The following is a 16,378-nucleotide window of genomic DNA, read 5'->3' as shown; positions in this document are numbered from 1 at the left end:
AAATCCCAATTTTTGTCAGGAATCCACCCTCACCACATGACTCAGCCAATCATAGCAGTCTTATTTCTGGTTCCTTTACTTGTGACTAAAAATGGCCGTATGATATAATCTGGGCAATGAGGCATGAGGCTTCCTTTCATGTCAGGGCATGGTTTCTTGAAAAACTTAAGTTTTTTCAGTCTTAAAAAAGACTCAAGAAAGATGAAGTTATCATATGACTCAGAAACCCCACTTGTGAGTACGTACCCTAAAGAATTGCAAGCAGGGTCTCTGTACTTGCACACTAATGTCCCAATGGCATTATTCCCAACAGCCAGAGTGGAAGCAACACCAGTATCCATTGTTGGACGGAGAGATAAACAAAATGTGGTATATATGTATAATATAATATTATTTGGGCTTTATAGGGGGAATTCTGTTTTTTAATTATTGGATTTTTTTAGTTATACATGACATTAGAATCCATTTTCATATATTTATACAATTATGGAATGTATCTTTTTTTAATTAGGATCCCATTCTTGTGGTCGTACATGATGTGGAGTTTCACTGGTCATGTGTTCATATATGAACATAGGAAGATTATGACCAATTCATTCTGCTGTCTTTCCTATTCCCATCCCTTCTCCCTTCCCTTCATTCCCCTTTGTCTAATCCAATGAACTCCTATTCTCCCCCAGCTTATTGTGTGTTAGCATCCACATATCAGAGAAAACATTCGACTTTTGTTTTCTGGGGATTGGCTTGTTTCACTTAGCATGATAGTTTCCAGATTCATCCATTTACCAGTAAATATTACAAAGTCATTCTTCGTGGCTGAGTAATGTCCCATTATGTATATAGATCACATTTTATTTAACCATTCATCTGTCAATGGGCATTTAGTTTGGCTCTATAGCTTAGCTATTGTGAATTGTGCTACTGTAAACATTGATGTGCCTACATCACTGCAGTATACATTTTAACTCCTTTGGATATATACCTAGGAGTGGGATAACTGGGTCAAACGGTGGCAACACTAAAGGGAGGAAATTCTGACACATTCTACCACATAAATGAACCTTGAGGACATTATGCTATGTAAAATAAGCCAGAAAACAGAAAGACCAACAGAAAGACCAACAATGTATGATTCCACTTAGATGAGGTACCTAGTGTAATCCGGGGCTGGTGGTTGCTAGGGGCTGGGGAGAGGGTGGGTAAAAGGAAGTGATATGGTTTGAATATTTGTGTCCCTCTGAAAGTTATGTTGAAACTTAATCACCAATGCAATATTATTAAGTGCTAGGGCCTTTGGGAGGTAATTAGGTCAGGAAGCCTCTGCACTCATGAGTGGGATCAGCATCCATATAAAAGGGCTTGAGGGAACTAGTTTATCCATGAATCCCCTCCCACCATGTGAGGGCACCACATTGGACCTCTCCAGAGGATGCAGCCACAGGCATCATCTTAGAAGGGGAGAGCGAGCTTTTACCAGACACTGCACCTTGAATTTTCCAGCCTCCAGAAGGATGAGAAACAAATTTCCATCATTGATAAGTTATCCAGTCCAACTTATTTTGTTATAACATCATCAGTGGAATAAGATGGGGACTTGTTGTTTAATGGATACGGCGTGTCTCTTTTGTCAGGTGAAGCGTTCTGGAGATGGGTGGCAATGGTGTTTGAACAGTAATGTGGATGTCCTTGACGCCCCTGCCCCGTATCTTTAAAAGTAGTTAAGATGGTGGATTTTGTGTTATGTGTTTTATACCACAAATGGAGAAAGGCTGGGGGAGGAAGGAGTTGCTCTAGGGAGAGAAGAACCTGGATTTCATTAGGTGAGGTCGTGGCGCTCCAACTCTGTAGAGCCATCGTGAGACAGTGAGGGAGCCTCTCTGTGAGCCAAGACAAGTGCTGAGATGTCAAGGTGGAAGGAGAGAGACCTCATCCTTAAAGACTTCGCTGAGCTGCTGACTTACGTAGCCCATAGCCCTTTTACTCTCAGTCTCTTTATTGTTTATTTGTAGGGGACGTAGCCTGGCTGACACAGCACTCACATGTGGTTGCTATGAATACTTCCATGTTAGCAATTCTACCTGTTCCCGTGGGTCTTCTTATTCCAGGCTATTTATCTGAACTTTGGACAACTGCTATTCCTATTGGCATAATCTATGACCTCATCTGAAGGCCTGGCCTTTGACCTGCCACCTGTCATGTGCACAGGAGGGTCATAGCTACTGTCCCCCTCCTTCTGGACCATTAGTTCTGCTTCCTTGCTACAAAAACCCTTCCATGTAGGGCTCCTTTGACACATTTGTGGGCACACAATGCAGGCCTAACCCAAACAATGCCTTTTCTTGGACCTGGACTGAAACAGTCATGGAAGAGGGTCTCACCTCCTGGGGTTTCCAGGAGTGTGCATGATGTAAGCCAGGAGCTGCTTGTGGCCACTGGCACACCCTGGCACTATCAGCCCCAGCTGCTGCATGCTGGATCCTGCCAGCTTCCGTTACCCTGGACCAAATAATGGTGTTTTTTAATGATGGCATCTGTAGATTGTACCCTGCCCAAAAACTGACCCAATAAGAACCATGCTAGAAGCTCTCACCCCGCTAGAAAGCAGAAGCAGGAAATATTGCTGAGTTAGTCAGTTTTCCACTGTTATGACAAAATACCTGGAATAATCAACTCAAAAGATAAAAAAGTTTACTTTGGCTGATAAATTCAGAGATTTTGGTCCATGATTGTTTAGCTCTGTTGTTTGGGGGTTGTGAAGACTGAGCACATGATGGCAGAAGTGCATGGCAGAGAAGGCTGCTCACCTCAGAGCAGCCAGGAAGCAGAGTGAGAAGGGAGGAGCCCAGCTCCCAATGTCACCTTCCAGGGCACAGCCCGGTGACCTAACTTCCTTCTGCTAGGCCCCACATCCTAAGGATTCCACCCTGTCCCCACAACCCCACCAATTGGGAACAAAGCCTTCCTTTGACATTTGAGCCTTTGGGGGACATTTAGTATCCAAACCATAGCACTCTGCCTTTATGTAATTGTGCCTGGGGCAGTTGTGTGTGGGGCAGGTGCTGAGCTGCAATCTCTGTCATCTCTTAGAGATGGAGTCCCTGTTTGTCTTCTTTGGAGATGGCAGGCCAGCCCTAGACCTCAGGAACTTTTGCAGGGAGGTCCAAGGCTTTTGTCTGGTTCCTGTGCATCTTTTTTTTTTTTTTTTTTTTTTTTTTTTTTTTTTTTTGTGGTACTGGGGATCGAACCCAGGGCCTTGTGCTTGCAAGGCAAGCACTCTACCAACTGATCTATCTCCCCAGTCCCTGTGCATCATTCTTTCCAAGAGTAATGACTTAACCTCTACTATTCATTCTCAAGTAGATTCTATAGAATCACACAGAAGACAGACAAAAGCTGTGGACAGTCTACCCTGCCCAGGTCATCCTGTTCTTCCCCTCTGAGTCACCAGCCCAGGCTGTAGTCAGTCTTGAAATTGACAAACAGCACAGCTCCCAGGCCTCCCAGCTAGTGCCCTCAGGGAAATTGCAACTGTGTGCCCTTTAGCACAAACAATAGAAGGAGGATTAATTTTTACTTGAAGCTATGCACTTGACATAAAAGTTCCCTAAAGAATTACTAGTCTCATGTTGAGAATACCTGTGAGCTCAGGAAGAGATTTCACACTTGACTGAGATTCATTTATCAGTTCCATTAAAATCAGCAGAGCCATTTTCTAACCCTGTTGATTTCATCTTCTTAGAAAAGAGAAGCTAGAAAAAGAAAAGAAAAAAATATCCCAAACTGAAGATAAAGTAAGACACACCTTCTTTTCATAAAGTCTCCTCCTGAGGTGTCCCTTGTGCCAATCCTAATCCCCCAAGAGATTTACTGGAGGAAAAGCCCATGAAGAGGGAGAAGGTGTAGCTGGGGAGAGACCTCAGACCCTGACCAGGTGTGAGGGCTGTTAACGGAGGGAGGGGAGGGAGGCTGGGACTGAAGGAGCCTCCACTAGGCTAATGCAGACAAGTGCCCTGCAATGGGCAGGAATGGCTGGACTCTCACACTGGCCATGCTCAATATTGACTGGGAGCAGCCCAGGAAAGCAGGGCCTCTGAGGAAACATGGTGATAGATCCTGAGGTGCAGCAGCTAGTTATTGTCCACCACCTCTTCTCCTTGCAACAGGTTCTCTTGCATGGAGGTGGCAGTGGTACACCCCATGGCCTCCTCAGCACCCCTCATACACCCCTTTGCCTCCTGAATCCCAACTCACCTGCTGCTCTGGCCCTCATCTTATTACCATTTCAATAAATGCTTCTTAGGCAAGGGAACACAGAAGAACCACAGTGATTCATTCCTTCATCCTTCATCAAGCACCCATCTACCACTTGGAGACACAAGGACAATTTAGATTTATTGTGCAAGAGACTCAAAGTCAAGGCCAGGGGTTCCCAACATTGGTGGCACATGGAAACCAGCTGTGGAGTGTTAAAAGTGGGGTCAGAAGGCTATACTCTGCAGAGTCCCCAGTTTTCATGTGACACACCAATGGATTATATACTTTTAAATGTTTGAAAAAGTGAAAAGAAGAACATTTCATAACTTGAAAATTATTTGGAATTTTAATTTCAGCATCATACATGAACTTCTATGGGAACATGGCCATGCTTCTTCCATTATCATGTGTGGCTGGCTGTCTTCATGCTGTGGTGGCAGAGTGGAGGAGTATGACAGGGACTGCATGGACCACAAGCCTAAAATATTTACTATCTGGACTTTTATGGAAGAAGTTTGCCAACCCCTGAGCGAAGGCACTGAAAGTATCCACATAGTTTCCGTAATAGAAGCTTCTTGGGGTCCCGGGAAAAACTGTTTTGGAGGCACCTCAGGTGAGCCCCTGTGTTCAGACACACCATATGCTAGACCCCACTAAGAAGAAAGGAGAGGAAATGACAGGTCTGTTGACCATCCTCTGCATTGCCTGCACTTGCAGAAAAGTTTACTCTACAGACTAAATTAGAGTAAAAATTACTCTGGACTACTTTGGAAAGAAAAGTTGTACTTCTCACCTCTCCAAGTCAATGAGTTCTTCCTTGTTCCTAGGCAAGGCCCAACAAAGCAGTTTCTAGCATTAATTTCATTCCCTCTGACACAATTTTTAGACCTGCCTCACTTTGCCATCTTTTATCTTTGCTTCATATCCTCCGAAAAGAATCTTGGACCATCTGAGATGTTGATAGAGTTTTAAAATCTATAATTACAGCTTATAACCCTGTTTGTGTATATGATTCTGGGGACTGAACACAGAGCCTCCTGCATTCTGGGCAAGCACTCTACCACTGAGCTACAGTGGTAGCTAGGGGTGGGGCTTCTTCTGCTTGCAGTAGATACTTTTACCTGATTTAAAGCATTTTAATTTTTTTTTTTTTTTACTTATTTTAAGATGTAGCCTCACTATATTTTCCAGGCTGGTCTTAAATTCCTGGGTTCAAGTGATCCTCCTGCATGAACCTCCCAAGCAGCTCAGGCTACCAATGCATGCAACCATGCCTGGTTTGTCACCTAAACAGAATAAAAGGTATAGTTTTGTTTGATTTGAGCCAAATATAGAAGAATCTTCTCTCAAGAATATAGCTGGGGAAGAACTTCAGTGATAGAACGCTTGCTTAGCATGTGTAAGGCCCTGGGTCTAATTCCTGGCACTGAAAAAAACATTATGGTTGAAGAGATGGAATAAATAAACACAAATAATGAATGTACATCTCATAGAGGCTTAAAATTCACCATATGAGGACCAGGGTCATAGCTCAGTAGTGGAGCCAGTGGCCCTGGGTTCAATTCACAGTGCACGCATGCGCACATGCACACATACACACACACACACACACAAGAAAGAAAGAAAAGGAAAATGCACCATATGAAAATATAATATCACACAAAGTTAGAGTGAATAGTAAATGGTGCTGGTGGGAGATGCTGTCAATGTAGGCACTTTGCTTTCTTCTCAGTTCTGAAAAAGAATTTCAGGCTGAGTCCACTTTGAACCTGTTAGCTTTCCCATAATCACCTGCATGCTCCTTTTGTTTCCCCAGCAAATGCTCTGTATACTCTCCATTATAGTGCGTATTTTTGTTTGGTGACAGTGTGTGGAGAACCCTCTCCATGGAAAATTAGTCTCTGTTTTTTTTTTTTGTTTGTTTGTTTGTTTTTTTGCGGTGATGGGGATTTGAACCCAGGGCCTTGTGCTTGCGAGACAAGCACTCAACCAACTGAGCTATATTCCCAGCCCTAGTCTCTGTTTTTATTTCAGTAATAATCATAAACTGTTTCCTTTACTAGTTCTAATAAGAAAACTTCACAATAATAGCAAGAACCAGCAAGTGAACCTGAGTCTGATGAGACTTTTTATAGATAGTGCTGAGGTATAATACAAAACCTCTTTTGACATTTGGATATGGGAAGTTGGACACATTTAAAGAATTTGCCAGCATAAAGAAAGCTGGAAAGGTTGGTCTTCTCAAGGACTTCAGTATTTTATTGTTGATCACATTAAATAAAATATTAAAAGACTTAGAGGATGACTCCTTTCTTAAAAATCTGTTTTAGAGCTCAGTGGCCCACACCTGTAATCCCAGTGACTTGGGAGGCCGAGGCAGGAGGATTGTAACTTCAAAGCCAGCCTCAGCAAAGCGAGGTGCTTAGCAACTCAGTGAGACCCTGTTTCTAAACACAATACAAAATAGGACTGGGAATGTGACTCAGTGGTCAAGAGTCCCTGAGTTCAATTCTAGGTACCAAAAAAAAAAAAAAAAAAATTATATTTTAGGAATTGGGAAGGGAACAGGGCAGGGGGAAAGGGTCAAAGAAGAAGGGTGAATGAATGTCATCAACATATTTCTATACTGACAGTTTGGTTTTTTCCAAAAACTCCAGGAGGTAGATATATTATCTTCATTTCATGATAAGTAAACAGGTGCAGGGAGGTGAAGTGACTTGCTCACAGATGGATGGGATGGGGGTGGCCAGTGGCCACAGAGCAGAGACATTTTACTGTTAAAACTACACTACCTCCCACAAGTCATCTGTCACTGGCATTCAAAGAAAGGGACAGTACTTGCTGGACATCAGGGAAGATTTCAGGGGTTGTGAATGAGGAAATATTTGCAGGCTTTTGCAGGGGAAAGCACTTCTGATAGAGGAAAAAGCATTAAAAAGACCTTTCTTGTTTCTCTTGGCTTTTTGTTTTTGTTTGTTTGATTTGTTTTGTTTGCAGGTGGAATCCCTCTTTCTAGTGCCCATAACAATTCTTTGCTTATAGTGGGCATTCATATGATAGTAGTGCCAGACTGGACAGATGTACATTGAAGAGATGCCCAGGTTCACTTGGTAATAGTTGGAGAACTGGACCTAGTTACCTGAGTCAGTGCATTTCTCTTTTCTAGTTAAGGTACTTTAATCTTTGTATTTTGTCACTTGCCACTAAAAGAATACAGCCTGAAAGCAACTAGTTAAGAAGGGGATACATCTCACCCCAGAGCCTTAAGCGGTAACCAAAAATCCTCTAACCTTGCTGTTGGCCCCACCTTCCTTGGAATTGGTGCCAGACAAAGAAAGTTGCTTTGAGCATGGCAGGGAGAAAATATCAGGAATTCCTAGGACAGCCAAACTACTGCTAGGAAGACAGTAAGCTCACTATCCACCCCCATTCCACCCAGTCTTAGGTTTGTCTGAGGGGGTCTACTTGCCAGCCATGTCTCCAAATCAGGCAGGCCCAAGCAGCTACATTCTTGAGAGCAGCTGCAAAGTCGGTCGTGCGGATGCCTAATTTGGAATCTAGATTAGTTCTTACATAAATGAAAGGAAAAGATATGTCCACTGGGATTATTTTCAGATGCATTCAAGAGAAGAAACATTTGATGGATTATGTTGAGAAAAGAAATTGGCATGAAGAACCCACAACCTTTTTAATGCTCTGGTCTCAAAAGTGTGTTCCCAGATTGTAGCATCAAAAAAACTTCAGAACTTGCTAGCAATGCAAATTCTTGACCCTAGCAATCTTTGTTTAAACAAACCCTCTGGGTGATCTGATGTCCATTTTAATGAGTTTGAGAGCCATATCAAAAGAGGGTAAAGACTGTGGTTTACTTCATTCCATCCATAAAAGTGTCTTTATGTGTGATGTTCTGTGATTTAAAGTGATCTAATTCTGCATCAAAAAAATTCAAAAACAAAACGTTATTATATTCCATAGAAGTAAGTGATAAGGCTACTCCAGAGCACAGGAGTATATAGCAAATGCCCCCCAATTAATCAATTAATTCCAATATTGCTGTTGTACATAACAGGAGTAGCTCTGGCAATGTCAATACCTGGTGGGATAGGAGGTAGATTTCTGAACATGTCTTTCTATTTGAGGCTTCTAAAGCAGAACTATCAGCCACTCACATTGTAGGTTAAATGAGGGACCCCTTCCTGCTGACACAGGAACATTCAGAAACAAAGGACTACCCGGGCAAGAGAAAGAATATTCTTCCAGTAGGCTGTAGAAGGGATGAAATTTGAATGGAAAAGGACATGAAAGGATGTGAGGATGGATAGGAATTTTTCAGATTAAAGTTGAGGAAATTTGCATTTTTAATTTCCGTCTTTTCCATTCACCATCAGCCCTCAGCTCCTCAGTGGAAGGGACTTTGGAGGGAAATGTAAACCAGGATACCACAGAGATTGCTAAGCTAAATGCAAAGGTGGATCCAGATGAAGGTCTCCGAACCTTGAGGGAAGGAAATGCTAGGATTCCCCAGAGCAAGATGACAGCTCTCTCCCACCAGCCACACTGGTTTCCCGGCTTCATGGTCATCTCCCACCAATGCTTCTGGACTTGCTGTGAATCTTGTCCTTGATCATCTTTCTGGATGTAATAAAAAGAGACCCTTCCATTCTCAGTCAGTCTGTTTGCTGACTTCCTAGGAATGTGCCAAGGTTTTACTATGGGGACCACAAAAATAAATTATTTCTTTCTGCCTCTAAGCCATGGAAGGAAAAGGCAAAGGTAGATTGTTAAATGTGTGGGCAACTTAGGACTGTGTGAGTTCACACAAAAATGAGTGGAAATCTAACAAGAAAAAGGAAAATAATATACGCTTGAAATGCCTTTCTGAAAAATAAACTAAGCTTTAGGGTAAAGGGGGATGGGTTTGATTGACCTCCACATTCCAATCAGTTTTCATCATTCCAAATCCACCTAAATATCTTTGTGTTATCTGTGAACAAAGTTGGTCGATTGATGATACATATGGGTCCCCTCAGTTGGGCTGCTGGACCTGGCTCTAGATGGAAATAAAGTTGATGTGGGCAAGTCCATCACTGGAGAAGGGGTGGCAACCCAGAGGATGCAGCCCACAGGCCCATCAGGGACATCATGGGAAGGGACATCACAGTCCCCTTCTAACCAGAGATGGAAGGCACCCTCACTCACAGACCCTTTCCTCAACTCGGTCAAGCTCTTCACCTCCCCTAAATTCTCTAAGTTCATATCGTCCTCTCTCTGCATCCACAGGGGACTGGCTCTAGGATCCCCGAGGATATGAAAGACCCACAGGTGCTCAAGTCCCCTACATAAAATCGTGTAGAATTTCTATATCCTCCTATATACTTTCTTTGTTTGTTTTATAGTACTAGGAATCAAATCCAGGGCTTTGTGCCTGCTAGGCAAACTCTCTACCACTGAGCTACATCCCCAACTTTTGTTAAATTTAATTGTATTTTGAGACAGTGTCTTGCTAAATTTTCCAAGGTGACCTCGAACTTGCAATTCTCCTGCCTCAGCGTCCTGGGCAGCTGGCACTACAGGAGGGCATCACAATGCCCAATCTATAGGCTATTCATCATCTCTAGATGACTTCCAGTACTGAATACAATATAAACAGTTGTTACTTGGTGTTATGGGGAAATCAGGACAAGAAAGGAAAATTGTGCATGTTCAGTGCAAGTGCAACTAGTTCAACATTTTCCGTCCACTGTGGTTGAATCCACAGAGGCAGAATCCACAGATTTGGACAACTGAGTGTGCTGTGCATATATGGAAAGATACTGGCAATTGCCACCTCGCAGTCCTTGAGGCTCAGCTACCTTCCAAATATGCCCTGCATGGACGTTCTCTGCACCACCACACTCACTTTTGTCTCTGACTTCCTGTTCAAATGACTCACTCTCCTACCTGGGAAGAGGCAGATCTTTCTACAGCACTGCCAGTTTTTTTGCTAAGTGCAACTCTGAACAATGCAAGATCAACCTTGGGTGTTGACTTCACAGCAAGGCTGGGCCGGAGCTGGGATTCACTGGCCCAAGCACATCCTGTCAAAGTGCAAGGGTCCTTGGAGCAGGGCACCGGCCACATATCCCCAAACACCTCATTGCCTGGTGGGGGGGCTCCTGGATCCTTTGGCTCCTCCCATCTTCCATCACATCTTAGGGCTTCTAGAACAGACTCCAGAGGCGCTCTTTTTGCCCTGTATTCAAGAATTCAAGACACTCAGACTGCAGAGTTGAGCTAAATTAAAGGAAAAATAAAAGAGAAAGAGAAAAAAAAAAGTGTAAATGAATAAGGAAGGAAAGATTTCAATTTTTGCTACCATTGACCTGCATATAAATAAAGATGACCTGATTTCCAGACCTTGTGGATTATATTCACAACTTCTGCGTGGATTCTCTGCCTCAAGAGTGACACAAAAAGTAGTGGGGAGAGAGCATGTCACCAAACACTCAGCCTGTCCTTCTGCCAGGGTGCCTGGAGGAGGGGGTTGTGTCCAGATGGCTATGGCAGGCAGCAGAGCTGGCAGGTATTGGAAGGCACTGCCGAGAGGCCCCACATTGCCCCAAGCAGATCCTTGCCTGAGCTGGCAACTGCAGCCACTCAGTTCCCTATCACCCTATCATCAATCATGAACTTGGAAAATTTTTCAGAGCTAGAGTTTATTATCAGCTCTTAATGAAAATACATGAGTTTCACAGAATAGTCTGAAAAGTACAGAGGGTCTGAATGCAAAATGGCAAAACTGTTTGATTAGGTGCAAGGGCCAAAGTGATCGCCTGATTACAGCTGGGAACAGAGTGAGAAGACAGGCCACCTGGCACAATTGCCACTTGGGGCATGCTGGCTCCTCTGCAGCTCCAACAGGGGTGGGAGTAGCCTACTCTGGAAAGTATCCAGAGGCTTTGCTCAAATAAAAGTAGTAAAATTTAGTAAGCTTCTATATTGAACACTTAATATAGAAGGGGCTGCTTTGCGACTCTAACTTATTCACTCCTCACATCAATCCCATTTTACAACAGAGGAAGCTAAGGCTCATACACATTAGTAACTTAGTCGGGGCTCACTAGGATTCAAATCCAGTTCTGTCTGGTCTAAAGTCTGAGCTCTTAAGTAGGGGTCAGCTAACTTATTTTGTAAAGAATCAGATAGTAAATATTTTAGGGTTCATGGACACACATGGCCTGTACTTTTATTTCTTGGTTGCCTGACTTATTGTTTTTGCAACTATTTAAAAATATAAAAACTTCTGGGCATAGCAGCACACACCTATAATGCCACTTACTTGGGAGACTGAGGCAGGAGGATCATAAGTAGAAGGCCAGACTGGGCAACTTAGTGGGAACCTGTTTTAAAAAAAATAAAATTTCAAAAGAGCTGAGAATGTGGCTCAGGGGTAGAGCACTTGCCTGGTCCTGGTTTCCACACCCTATACCACACACACACAGAATAAAGAGTAGAAACATTCTTAGTTTTCTGGCAGGACAGACCACCAGGTCAGTTTTCTGACCACCAGATAGATGTGGCCCATAGAATACAGCTTGCTGACCCCTGTTCTTAATTGTCAGACAACATGTGGCATCTAACTTGTGATGCTGAACAAGCAGTTCTCTCTTGGCCACAAGTGGGTCCTTCATTGAAATGGTTTACAAAGTAAACACAAAATTCAAAATTGGAAAATGGGAGGACGTTGTTAACTTCCCAGTGCTCTGAAAATTTTATGTAACTTAAACAAAAATTACAATGGAATTACATTAGGGGGAAGGAAGAATGGATAGGGAAAGGGTGGCGTGGTAGGAACCAGGCAGAAGAGTGACTGTGAGTTAAGTCTTTGCCTTCCCTAATGGGGAGTCAATAGATAATAGCTCAGACTGAAAAATATCAAGAAATTGCAAAAGAAGCATGTTATGTAGAGGCACAGATGTAGCTACCAGAAGAATCAACTAAAGTAATTGAAATGGTTGCCTCAGAGCAGGAAATGGTAGAGAAAGCACCAAGGATGCCAAGGATGCTATTGTTTATGATAAATCTTGTGGAACTATTAGACTATGATTATATATACTTAAATAAAATAAAACCCAATTTAAAAAATTAACTGGAAGAGAGATGATAGATTATTCAACAAGCAGTATTGCAGCAATAGAAGAGATGTTTTAATTATCTACAGTCTACAGTCTCTTCTCTTGCAACATCATATAAATTAGCTCAGAGGTTATTGGTAAATAAAGAGGTGAGTTCAGTATAATGTGGAAATGATGTTCATGTTCATTATTTCCCAGCAAGTTAGTTTGGCAATCAAGTAATAATAGCAGCTGACCACAATGTACACAATCTGCAAAGGAATGTAACTCTGTTTGTACTGCCTGTCCACCCCACATTTTTCTCTTGGTCTAGTTTGGTAACATGCTCATGGTGAACCTTCCCCAACCTCTGCACGCGTTCATTATTGCTCTACTTCACAGCCTCCACCTTTTCTTACCCTCCCAACCAACACGCTGTCCTCATTTTATTTCACTGTTAGAGTTCTATATTGTTGTACTATATCATTATTTATTAGGCATTTAAACTGTCTTTTCAAAGTGCTAGTAGCTTTATTAGAATTCTTACTATCTTTTAGTACTTTAGTTACAAAGTAGCTTGGGTTTGGAGTGGTCTTCCCTTTTGTGTTATTTTGCAGAATACAAGGGTCCTCAGGAAAACTTTATCATATTATAATAAAAAGTCTTATACCACCTTAATATTATATATATTCATTTAAATTCTAAACATTCTATGAAAAGCTGATTTTTTTAAAGCAGAGCTTACTTAAGACATTGTGATAGCAGAATTCTAAGATGACTCCCCATTTGGGGTCCACAAGTCATGTATAATCTCCCCTTGAACATGTGCAAGACCTACCAATATGATGAATATCACTGCTATGATGATATGTTAAATGGAAAAGGCAAAGGGGGTTTTGCAGACGTAATGAAGTTTGCTAATCTGTGACTTTGAATTAATCAAAAGGGAAATTACCTGGGTGGGCCTGACCTAATTATGTGACCCTTTAGAAGAGGACCTAGAAGTCAAAAATGCTCCTGCTGGCATGATAAAGCAAACCATCAGGAGTTCTATGGCTGCAAAGAAATGAATTCTATCATGGGAACTCAGAAGAGGACCTCAGGCCTCAGATGAGACTCCAGCCCCAGCCAACTTCTGACTTTCTGACTGCCGGCCTGAGACAAAGACCCTGCTAAGCCATGCCCCAACACTGTGAATAATAAATATACATATATATACATATATATATAGTTTTAATCTGCTAAATTCATGGTAATCTATTATGCAGCAATGGAAAACTAATACAGAAATTAATTACTTTTATTCTACTTTAAATTATCTTAATTTGGGGTACTGTTTTCTAAAGCAGGTATCTATAAGGGAGAATTTTGATTATAATATAGAAGTCATTATGAACAGCATGAATACCAATAACATGCAGAGGAAAAGATTTTCAGCACATATACTTAATCAGAGAGGAAGTAGACTTGGCCACTGAATAGAGACAAGTAGCCTCCTCCAAAATATGATCAACCAGTATATGAACAATCTATAGCATGCAGGATGAAGGATGGGGCAGGGCATGGATGATAGGCAAGACACTGTAGTCTTTCTTGTCATCCTGATGGAGATGCTGGGACAAAGAGGGGTTCCCAGTGTTGCCAGTTCAAAGTTGGAACTTTGAACACCTTTTGCCATGAAAATAATGACTCAGTAGCCTATCGAATCTACAGCACAGCACAAGTGACTGGCATCTCTGCAAGCTGATGAGAAGGAATTCCTCCCCATACTCTAACACGATTCCTATGTGAGTGACAAAGGAGAAGACACTGGAGCTGCATTGCCATTTGACTTTTCTAAAATTCAATAACATTTAGATTCGCTGGAATGTACGTGATAGGAACCCTCAGTTAACTGGAGGTTTGGCATTGTTTTTATTAGGAGAAGAAAGAGATAGATCACTGAAACACAAAATCCAATATCTAACCTTGATTGTTTAAAATGTGCCTCTTCTATGAAAAGTCCTAGGGACAGTATGTATTCATCCTAGTTTTCATTTCTGTTTATGACAGCCTGAATAGAGAGATAGAATGACCAAGACAATGGCCCTGGATGTCTGGACAAATTCGATCAGTAAAAATTAACTTCTGCTTCACGGATTGTATTTTGAAGGCAGGACAACAGACAGAAACATGTTGGAAAGATTATAAAACAACCAAAAACTGGAACAATTTTAGAATGATTGTCTTAAGAAATGCACCTAACCTTGGAGGATGATATTTGGTCACGATTCCCACATAGTTCACTATGTAATGCCAGAGAGAGCGGCAGAATCCTGCATTCCTGAGAGCTCCCAGATAGCACAGTGAAGTTGGGACCATTCCACATGTCAGATAAAAAGGAGAACGTAATTACCCAAATAATTTAGCCTTTTTTGAAACCTCTCAGTTGAAAAAAAACAGCTAATTACAAATGACTTATTTTGTATTCTGGGCATATTTTAGATCATGTCTGAATTATTCATATGAATTCTTCCATTGTTCATTTAGGTTTTCCTGTGTGGAACTACTCCAAGACTGAGAAGAAAGCATGTTGGCAGTAGAGTCCTGGATCACGGATGAAGGCCCCAGAGTTAGAGGGAAATCTCAGCCAACTCAATGACCAGAGACATCTTCATTTGAAGACCAGGCAGGTTAAATGCAAGTCTTTCTGGCCCTGTTGGGGGCATTGCTTTTTAGAGCCCAATCAAGAAATTATTTGGATTCTGTTGAATGCCGCAAGTCCAGTACTTTGCAGCACACAGGATAATAATCATGCTCAATTACAGCCTAGCATGTGGTTTCTGGCACATAAAAATTTCCCTGCATCAAACCAATCTTCAAGGAAAAGAAGAGCCTGTTTGGCACTCTTCCACACTGCTAAATATCAATCCCTAATTTAGTCTCCAGAGGGCTTCCAACATTTCAGATCAGTCGTCAGCTGCCATGGCATCCCAGAGCTAACATGTGAACTGATGGCATTGATATTTCCAGGGTACTTCAAGACCCAACCTGATTCTGGGATAAACAAAGGATTCTTACTGCCCCCATCTTATAGAAATGGATCCCTGATGAGGCAACATCATGAGAAATTAAATCAGAAGCAAAGCTCAGGGGCGACCAAACAGAAAACGACCCACTTTTGAGGGTGGATGCATTTTGATTTTAAGGTTTCAGCTAAACCTGCTCATTAGTTCCTTCTTACAAGCACATACTGACCAGCTGTTTCAAAAAAGAATTTGTGAAGCCAAGCCAAACAACACAAAACAAGCCCAGGAGCAGCAAGGTAGCAGATGCAGTGGCATGTGCTACCAACCCAAAGGTGGTATTCCAGGTAAGCCACGGTTTCTCCCTGTCTGTGACTCTGGCACAGAAGATGGATTCCCAAGGCTGAAGCCTGAGATGCATTTTAAGAATCTGTTCATGCTCTACGATACTAAAAAAAATGTCAAAAACATTGGTTTCTTGGGTTGAATTGTTTAAAATGTATTCATACTCACATATTTCAAGGGACTCCAATTTGGACTTATTATCTGGGAGATTTCAAACTAACATGAGAAAGCAAGATGTGGTCAGATGCAGCATAATCTGATGTAGAGCAGAGGAAGAGGGATGATAACATGCTGGCTAAGAAATCGGCATTAAGTAAATTACAGATATGACCAGCAGTGTATAGAGAAATAACCATAAATGTTTACAATATTGAGAGAAAAATTATGCATCTATCCTTATAAAATGGTCATAAATAAACCTAATACACTGATTAAACAATGGGCCCCAATGTTCTATAAAATGTTATGTAGCACATAATAACCCTATTATAAATGTTATATAAAATTAATATGTGAGCTTTAAGCATCAAACATTTTATATGCCTTTATTAAATTAAGAAGCAATTGGAGTACCAATTTAGATGTCTCAAGATCAGAAAAAAAGATGTCAGCTTTTGAGTATCTAACCAAATCTTACCTTTCTTCCATAAATCATTCAGTAGCAGAGACATTCAAAATTAT

General features: G+C 41.7%; 1 long non-coding RNA gene across 1 annotated transcript in view; it reads left to right on the top strand.

The window, feature by feature from the left end:
• LOC306658572 overlaps nt 1–16,133 on the top strand; it is a 65,916-nt gene extending 49,783 nt beyond the window's left edge. Inside the window, exon 3 of the long non-coding RNA XR_013763082.1 lies at nt 14,877–16,133. This is a non-coding gene — a long non-coding RNA (uncharacterized lncRNA). The remainder of the gene's footprint in view (nt 1–14,876) is intronic.
• The last annotated feature ends 245 nt before the right edge of the window (nt 16,134–16,378 follow it).

This window comes from Sciurus vulgaris (genome assembly GCF_902686455.1).
Source record: "Sciurus vulgaris genome assembly, chromosome: 3".
In the NCBI taxonomy this organism is placed as follows: domain Eukaryota; kingdom Metazoa; phylum Chordata; class Mammalia; order Rodentia; family Sciuridae; genus Sciurus; species Sciurus vulgaris.
Note: the sequence above shows the minus strand (reverse complement) of the source record. Positions and strands in the feature narration are given on the sequence as shown.